We start from the raw sequence: 9,511 nt of genomic DNA, 5'->3' as shown, positions 1-9,511 counted from the left end.
TGACATCACCGAAGTCGAGGATTGGTAGGATGGTCAGTTTTACAAGGGTATGTTTGGCAGCATGAGTAAAGGATGCTTTGTTGCGGAATAGGAAGCCAATTCTAGATTTGACTTTGGATTGGAGATGTTTGATGTGGGTCTGGAAGGAGAGTTTACAGTCTAACCAGACACCTAGGTATTTGTAGTTGTCCACATATTCTAAGTCAGAGCCGTCCAAAGTAGTGATGTTGGACAGGCGGGCAGGAGCAGGCAGCGATCGGTTGAAGAGCATGCATTTGGTTTTACTTGTATTTAAGAGCAGTTGGAGGCCACGGAAGGAGAGTTGTATGGCATTGAAGCTCGCCTGGAGGGTTGTTAACACAGTGTCAAAAGAAGGGCCAGAAGTATACAGAATAGTGTCGTCTGCGTAGAGGTGGATCAGAGAATCACCAGCAGCAAGAGCGACATCATTGATGTAAACAGAGAAGAGAGTCGGTCCAAGAATTGAACCCTGTGGCACCCCCATAGAGACTGCCAGAGGCCCGGACAACAGACCCTCCGATTTGACACACTGAACTCGATCAGAGAAGTAGTTGGTGAACCAGGTGAGGCAATCATTAGAGAAACCAAGGCTGTCGAGTCTGCCAATGAGGATGTGGTGATTGACAGAGTCAAAAGCCTTGGCCAGGTCAATGAATACGGCTGCACAGTATTGTTTCCTATCGATGGCGGTTACGATATCGTTTATGACCTTGAGCGTGGCTGAGGTGCACCCATGACCAGCTCTGAAACCAGATTGCATAGCGGAGAAGGTGTGGTGTGATTCGAAATGGTCGGTAATCTGTTTGTTGACTTGGCTTTCGAAGACCTTAGAAAGGCAGGGTAGGATAGATATAGGTCTGTAGCAGTTAGGGTCAAGGGTGTCCCCCCCTTTGAAGAGGGGGATAACCGCAGCTGCTTTCCAATCTTTGGGGATCTCAGACGACACGAAAGAGAGGTTGAAGAGGCTAGTAATAGGGGTGGCAACAATTTCAGCAGATAGTTTTAGAAAGAAAGGGTCCAGATTATCTAGCCCGGCTGATTTGTAAGGGTCCAGATTTTGCAGCTCATTAAGAACATCAGCTGACTGTATTTGGGAGAAAGAGAAATGGGGAAGGCTTGGGCGAGTAGCAGAGGGGAGGGCAGTGCTGTTGTCCCGGGTAGGGGTAGCCAGGTGGAAAGCATGGCCAGCCGTAGAAAAATGCTTATTGAAATTCTCAATTATAGTGGATTTGTCGGTGGTGACAGTGTTTCCTATCTTCAGGGCGGTTGGAAGCTGGGAGGAGGTGTTCTTATTCTCCATGGACTTTACGGTGTCCCAGAACTTTTTTGAATTTGTGTTGCAGGAAGCAAATTTCTGCTTGAAAAAGCTAGCCTTGGCTGTTCTAACTGCCTGTGTATATTGGTTTCTGGCTTCCCTGAAAAGTTGCATATCACGGGGGCTGTTCGATGCTAATGCAGAACGCCATAGGATGTTTTTCTGTTGGTTAAGGGCAGTCAGGTCAGGAGAGAACCAAGGGCTATATCTGTTCCTGGTTCTAAATTTCTTGAATGGGGCATGCTTATTCAAGATGGTGAGGAAGGCATTTTTAAAAAATGACCAGGCATCCTCTACTGACGGGATGAGATCAATATCCTTCCAGGATACCCCGGCCAGGTCAATTAGGAAGGCCTGCTCGCTGAAGTGTTTCAGGGAGCGTTTGACAGTGATGAGTGGAGGTCGTTTGACCGCTGACCCATTACGGATGCAGGCAATGAGGCAGTGATCGCTGAGATCTTGGTTAAAAACAGCAGAGGTGTATTTGGAGGGCAAGTTTGTTAGGATGATATCTATGAGGGTACCCGTGTTTACGGAATTGGGGTGGTACCTGGTAGGTTCATTAATAATTTGTGTGAGATTGAGGGCATCAAGCTTAGATTGTAGGGTGGCTGGGGTGTTGAGCATGTTCAAATTTAGGTCGCCTAGCAGCACGAGCTCTGAAGATAGATGGGGGGCAATCAGTTCACATATAGTGTCCAGAGCACAGCTGGGGGCAGAGGGTGGTCTATAGCAGGCGGCAACGGTGAGAGACTTGTTTTTAGAGAGGTGGATTTTTAAAAGTAGAAGTTCAAATTGTTTGGGAACAGACCTGGATAGTATAACAGAACTCTGCAGGCAGTCTTTGCAGTAGATTGCAACACCGCCCCCTTTGGCCGTTCTATCTTGTCTGAAAATATTGTAATTGGGGATAAAAATGTCTGAATTTTTGGTGGTCTTTCTAAGCCAGGATTCAGACACGGCTAAAACATCCGGGTTGGTAGAGTGTGCTAAAGCAGTGAACAAAACAAACTTAGGGAGGAGGCTCCTAATGTTAACATGCATGAAGCCAAGGCTATTACGGTTACAGAAGTCATCAAAAGAGAGCGCCTGGGGAATAGGAGTGGAGCCAGGTACTGCAGGGCCTGGATTCACCTCTACATCACCAGAGGAACAGAGGAGAAGTAGGATAATGGTACGGCTAAAAGCTATGAGAATTGGTCGCCTAGAGCTACCAGAGCAGAGAGTAAAAGGAAGTTTCTGGGGGCGATAAAATAGTTTAAAGGAATAATGTACAGACAAAGGTATGGTAGGATGTGAATACAGTGGAGGTAAACCTAGGTATTGAGTGATGATGAGAGAGATCTTGTCTCTAGAAACATCATTGAAACCAGGTGATGTCATCGCATATGTGGGTGGTGGAACTGCAGGGTTGGATATGGTATAGAGAGCAGGGCTAGAATCTCTACAGTGAAATAAGCCAATAAACACTAACCAGAACAGCAATGGACAAGGCATATTTACATTAAGGAGAGGCAAGCTTAATCGAGTGATAAATAAGGGTCCAGTGAGTAGAGGTTGGTTGGGGTCGTGGCGATCCAGACAGCTGGCCGGGTATATGGCTATCGGTAGCAGCATAGGATGGAGGTCTGTTTGTAGATACCTCGTGCGTTTCCGTCGGTAGGTTCCGTGTAGTGGGGTTTTGTTCAGATAGCAGCCGATAAGACAGCTAACGATTAGCGGGCCTCAGATGAGCGTTCAGGTAACGCCGGGACGGAGGTGCCGGTTGGATAAATCCCTCGGGCAGATAACGTCGGCAGTCAGTCGTGAAGGCCCGGTGGGGTTCCGTATCTGCAGCAGCAACAAAGAAACGGGTCCGGATGGTGATGGAACTCCTCAGCTGGCTAGCTCCAGCATGATTTGAGTTAGCTCCGGGGTCGACGTAAGCCAATAGTCACACGGTATGCAGCTAGCTAGCTGCGAAATCAAGGTGCAAGTGTCCAGAGGCTGCGGTTGGAATCCGGGGAAACTGAGAGAAAAAAAGTCCCGGAATGCTCCGGTCCGAGTCGCGTTGCACAAAAGTGCCGGTAGATTATCGAGCTAGAGGAATAGCTGATGACCGCAAAACGTGGGCAGCTGAAACACCAACGCTAGCCAGCAAACCGGCTAATTTCGGGGCAGCTACAGATTAGCTTCTGGCTAGCTATCGGAGTAGCTTCTGGATTAGCTTTCAGGCTAGCTTCTGATTTAGCCCCTGGCTATCTTCCACGATGGATTTCAGATTGAGGTAAATAGTACTTATTGTAATTGGTGAAGCGGGTTGCAGGAAAGCTTTTGCAGGAAAGCTTTTGTAGTTGAGTTCTTGGATAATAAAATAAATAAAAGATATGTGAAGAAAAGGTGTAAATATATATATATACAGGACACGACACGACACGACAACACGGAAAAATACGTCTGAACTGCTAAGCCCATGTTTAGCAACATGACAATGACAAAAGAGTTGGCCAAAGAAACAAAAAGAGACTGGAGAATAAGAGAATAATAATACCGAGGATTTATATAGTGATTTTCTAAAAGCCATGTCATGAAGCAGTCTTTCTTTTGATCTCTCTCTTCCTTTGACTTTCTCTCTGCTGTGAAAGCATTGCTTCCACACTTTCAGTGGCAGGGCCTAATGATTACACTTGTTAATTGTGATGACACACACACACACACACACACACACACACACACACACACACACACACACACACACACACACACACACACACACACACACACACACACACACACACACACACACACACACACACACACACACACACACACACACACACACACACACACACACACACACTTCCAATTCACATGTGTATAATACACACTTGTACATGTGTGCAATAGGACAAATAGAAGAACCCACAAAATTATGAATTATTATTAAACGCACACACACTGTGACTAGATTGCATATTGAATGACTACCTCCTCTCAGTAGGTGTCTAGTGGACGATACCAGTTTACTTAGTGTTTTAGACTACTGACACATTACACCTACATCTGAAGGACCTGCTGTTCTGTCTCTCTCCCCCACCATCTCTCTCTCTTCCTTTCCATCCGTCTCTCTTCCTTTCCATCCGTCTCTCTCCCCCACCATCTCTCTCTCTTTCTTTCCATCTGTCTCTCTCCCCCACCATCTCTCTCTCTTCCTTTCCATCTGTCTCTCTCCCCCACCATCTCTCTCTCTTCCTTTCCATCTGTCTCTCTTCCTTTCCATCTGTCTCTCTCCCCCACCATCTCTCTCTCTTCCTTTCCATCTGTCTCTCTTCCTTTCCATCTGTCTCTCTCCCCCTTTCCATGTCTCTATCCCCACCATCTCTCTCTCTTCCTTTCCATCTGTCTCTCTCCCCCACCATCTCTCTCTCTTCCTTTCCATCTGTCTCCCCCACCATCTCTCTCTCTTCCTTTCCATCTGTCTCTCTCCCCCACCATCTCTCTCGCTTCCTTTCCATCTGTCTCTCTCCCCCACCATCTCTCTCTCTCCCTTTCCATCTGTCTCTCTCCCCCACCATCTCTCTCTCTTCCTTTCCATCTGTCTCTCTCCCCCACCATCTCTCTCTCTTCCTTTCCATCTGTCTCTCTCCCCCACCATCTCTCTCTCTTCCTTTCCATCTGTCTCTCTTCCTTTCCATCTGTCTCTCTCCCCCACCATCTCTCTCTCTTCCTTTCCATCTGTCTCTCTCCCCCACCATCTCTCTCTCTTCCTTTCCATCTGTCTCTCTTCCTTTCCATCTGTCTCTCTCCCCCACCATCTCTCTCTCTTCCTTTCCATCTGTCTCTCTTCCTTTCCATCTGTCTCTCTCCCCCTTTCCATGTCTCTATCCCCACCATCTCTCTCTCTTCCTTTCCATCTGTCTCTCTCCCACCATCTCTCTCTCTTCCTTTCCATCTGTCTCTCTCCCCCACCATCTCTCTCTCTTCCTTTCCATCTGTCTCTCTCCCCCACCATCTCTCTCTCTCCCTTTCCATCTGTCTCTCTCCCCCACCATCTCTCTCTCTTCCTTTCCATCTGTCTCTCTCCCCCACCATCTCTCTCTCTTCCTTTCCATCTGTCTCTCTCCCCCACCATCTCTCTCTCCCTTTCCATCTGTCTCTCCCCCCACCATCTCTCTCTCTTCATTTCCATCTGTCTCTCTCCCCCACCATCTCTCTCTCTTCCTTTCCATCTGTCTCTCTCCCCCACCATCTCTCTCTTCCTTTCCATCTGTCTCTCTCCCCCACTATCTCTCTCTCCTCTTTTCCATCTGTCTCTCTCCCCCACCATCTCTCTCTCTTCCTTTCCATCCGTCTCTCTTCCTTTCCATCTGTCTCTCTCCCCCACCATCTCTCTCTCTTTTTTTCCATCTGTCTCTCTCCCCCACCATCTCTCTCTCTTCCTTTCCATCTGTCTCTCTCCCCCACCATCTCTCTCTCTTCCTTTCCATCTGTCTCTCTCCCCCACCATCTCTCTCTCTTCCTTTCCATCTGTCTCTCTTCCTTTCCATCTGTCTCTCTCCCCCACCATCTCTCTCTCTTCCTTTCCATCTGTCTCTCTTCCTTTCCATCTGTCTCTCTCCCCCTTTCCATGTCTCTATCCCCACCATCTCTCTCTCTTCCTTTCCATCTGTCTCTCTCCCCCACCATCTCTCTCTCTTCCTTTCCATCTGTCTCCCCCACCATCTCTCTCTCTTCCTTTCCATCTGTCTCTCTCCCCCACCATCTCTCTCGCTTCCTTTCCATCTGTCTCTCTCCCCCACCATCTCTCTCTCTTCCTTTCCATCTGTCTCTCTCCCCCACCATCTCTCTCTCTCCCTTTCCATCTGTCTCTCTCCCCCACCATCTCTCTCTCTTCCTTTCCATCTGTCTCTCTCCCCCACCATCTCTCTCTCTTCCTTTCCATCTGTCTCTCTCCCCCACCATCTCTCTCTCTTCCTTTCCATCTGTCTCTCTCCCCCACCATCTCTCTCTCTTCCTTTCCATCTGTCTCTCTCCCCCACCATCTCTCTCTCTTCCTTTCCATCCGTCTCTCTTCCTTTCCATCCGTCTCTCTCCCCCACCATCTCTCTCTCTTTCTTTCCATCTGTCTCTCCCCCACCATCTCTCTCTCTTCCTTTCCATCTGTCTCTCTCCCCCACCATCTCTCTCTCTTCCTTTCCATCTGTCTCTATTCCTTTCCATCTGTCTCTCTCCCCCACCATCTCTCTCTCTTCCTTTCCATCTGTCTCTCTCCCCCACCATCTCTCTCTCTTCCTTTCCATCTGTCTCTCTTCCTTTCCATCTGTCTCTCTCCCCCACCATCTCTCTCTCTTCCTTTCCATCTGTCTCTCTTCCTTTCCATCTGTCTCTCTCCCCCTTTCCATGTCTCTATCCCCACCATCTCTCTCTCTTCCTTTCCATCTGTCTCTCTCCCCCACCATCTCTCTCTCTTCCTTTCCATCTGTCTCCCCCACCATCTCTCTCTCTTCCTTTCCATCTGTCTCTCTCCCCCACCATCTCTCTCGCTTCCTTTCCATCTGTCTCTCTCCCCCACCATCTCTCTCTCTTCCTTTCCATCTGTCTCTCTCCCCCACCATCTCTCTCTCTCCCTTTCCATCTGTCTCTCTCCCCCACCATCTCTCTCTCTCCCTTTCCATCTCTCTCTCCCCCACCATCTCTCTCTCTTCCTTTCCATCTGTCTCTCTCCCCCACCATCTCTCTCTCCCTTTCCATCTGTCTCTCCCCCCACCATCTCTCTCTCTTCATTTCCATCTGTCTCTCTCCCCCACCATCTCTCTCTCTTCCTTTCCATCCGTCTCTCTTCCTTTCCATCCGTCTCTCTCCCCCACCATCTCTCTCTCTTTCTTTCCATCTGTCTCTCTCCCCCACCATCTCTCTCTCTTCCTTTCCATCTGTCTCTCTCCCCCACCATCTCTCTCTCTTCCTTTCCATCTGTCTCTATTCCTTTCCATCTGTCTCTCTCCCCCACCATCTCTCTCTCTTCCTTTCCATCTGTCTCTCTTCCTTTCCATCTGTCTCTCTCCCCCTTTCCATGTCTCTATCCCCACCATCTCTCTCTCTTCCTTTCCATCTGTCTCTCTCCCCCACCATCTCTCTCTCTTCCTTTCCATCTGTCTCCCCCACCATCTCTCTCTCTTCCTTTCCATCTGTCTCTCTCCCCCACCATCTCTCTCGCTTCCTTTCCATCTGTCTCTCTCCCCCACCATCTCTCTCTCTCCCTTTCCATCTGTCTCTCTCCCCCACCATCTCTCTCTCTTCCTTTCCATCTGTCTCTCTCCCCCACCATCTCTCTCTCTTCCTTTCCATCTGTCTCTCTCCCCCACCATCTCTCTCTCTTCCTTTCCATCTGTCTCTCTTCCTTTCCATCTGTCTCTCTCCCCCACCATCTCTCTCTCTTCCTTTCCATCTGTCTCTCTCCCCCACCATCTCTCTCTCTTCCTTTCCATCTGTCTCTCTTCCTTTCCATCTGTCTCTCTCCCCCACCATCTCTCTCTCTTCCTTTCCATCTGTCTCTCTTCCTTTCCATCTGTCTCTCTCCCCCTTTCCATGTCTCTATCCCCACCATCTCTCTCTCTTCCTTTCCATCTGTCTCTCTCCCACCATCTCTCTCTCTTCCTTTCCATCTGTCTCTCTCCCCCACCATCTCTCTCTCTTCCTTTCCATCTGTCTCTCTCCCCCACCATCTCTCTCTCTCCCTTTCCATCTGTCTCTCTCCCCCACCATCTCTCTCTCTTCCTTTCCATCTGTCTCTCTCCCCCACCATCTCTCTCTCTTCCTTTCCATCTGTCTCTCTCCCCCACCATCTCTCTCTCCCTTTCCATCTGTCTCTCCCCCCACCATCTCTCTCTCTTCATTTCCATCTGTCTCTCTCCCCCACCATCTCTCTCTCTTCCTTTCCATCTGTCTCTCTCCCCCACCATCTCTCTCTTCCTTTCCATCTGTCTCTCTCCCCCACTATCTCTCTCTCCTCTTTTCCATCTGTCTCTCTCCCCCACCATCTCTCTCTCTTCCTTTCCATCCGTCTCTCTTCCTTTCCATCTGTCTCTCTCCCCCACCATCTCTCTCTCTTTTTTTCCATCTGTCTCTCTCCCCCACCATCTCTCTCTCTTCCTTTCCATCTGTCTCTCTCCCCCACCATCTCTCTCTCTTCCTTTCCATCTGTCTCTCTCCCCCACCATCTCTCTCTCTTCCTTTCCATCTGTCTCTCTTCCTTTCCATCTGTCTCTCTCCCCCACCATCTCTCTCTCTTCCTTTCCATCTGTCTCTCTTCCTTTCCATCTGTCTCTCTCCCCCTTTCCATGTCTCTATCCCCACCATCTCTCTCTCTTCCTTTCCATCTGTCTCTCTCCCCCACCATCTCTCTCTCTTCCTTTCCATCTGTCTCCCCCACCATCTCTCTCTCTTCCTTTCCATCTGTCTCTCTCCCCCACCATCTCTCTCGCTTCCTTTCCATCTGTCTCTCTCCCCCACCATCTCTCTCTCTTCCTTTCCATCTGTCTCTCTCCCCCACCATCTCTCTCTCTCCCTTTCCATCTGTCTCTCTCCCCCACCATCTCTCTCTCTTCCTTTCCATCTGTCTCTCTCCCCCACCATCTCTCTCTCTTCCTTTCCATCTGTCTCTCTCCCCCACCATCTCTCTCTCTTCCTTTCCATCTGTCTCTCTCCCCCACCATCTCTCTCTCTTCCTTTCCATCTGTCTCTCTCCCCCACCATCTCTCTCTCTTCCTTTCCATCCGTCTCTCTTCCTTTCCATCCGTCTCTCTCCCCCACCATCTCTCTCTCTTTCTTTCCATCTGTCTCTCCCCCACCATCTCTCTCTCTTCCTTTCCATCTGTCTCTCTCCCCCACCATCTCTCTCTCTTCCTTTCCATCTGTCTCTATTCCTTTCCATCTGTCTCTCTCCCCCACCATCTCTCTCTCTTCCTTTCCATCTGTCTCTCTCCCCCACCATCTCTCTCTCTTCCTTTCCATCTGTCTCTCTTCCTTTCCATCTGTCTCTCTCCCCCACCATCTCTCTCTCTTCCTTTCCATCTGTCTCTCTTCCTTTCCATCTGTCTCTCTCCCCCTTTCCATGTCTCTATCCCCACCATCTCTCTCTCTTCCTTTCCATCTGTCTCTCTCCCCCACCATCTCTCTCTCTTCCTTTCCATCTGTCTC

Source organism: Salvelinus fontinalis, chromosome 22 (assembly GCF_029448725.1).
Source record: "Salvelinus fontinalis isolate EN_2023a chromosome 22, ASM2944872v1, whole genome shotgun sequence".
Taxonomy (NCBI): Eukaryota; Metazoa; Chordata; class Actinopteri; order Salmoniformes; family Salmonidae; genus Salvelinus; species Salvelinus fontinalis.
Note: the sequence above shows the minus strand (reverse complement) of the source record.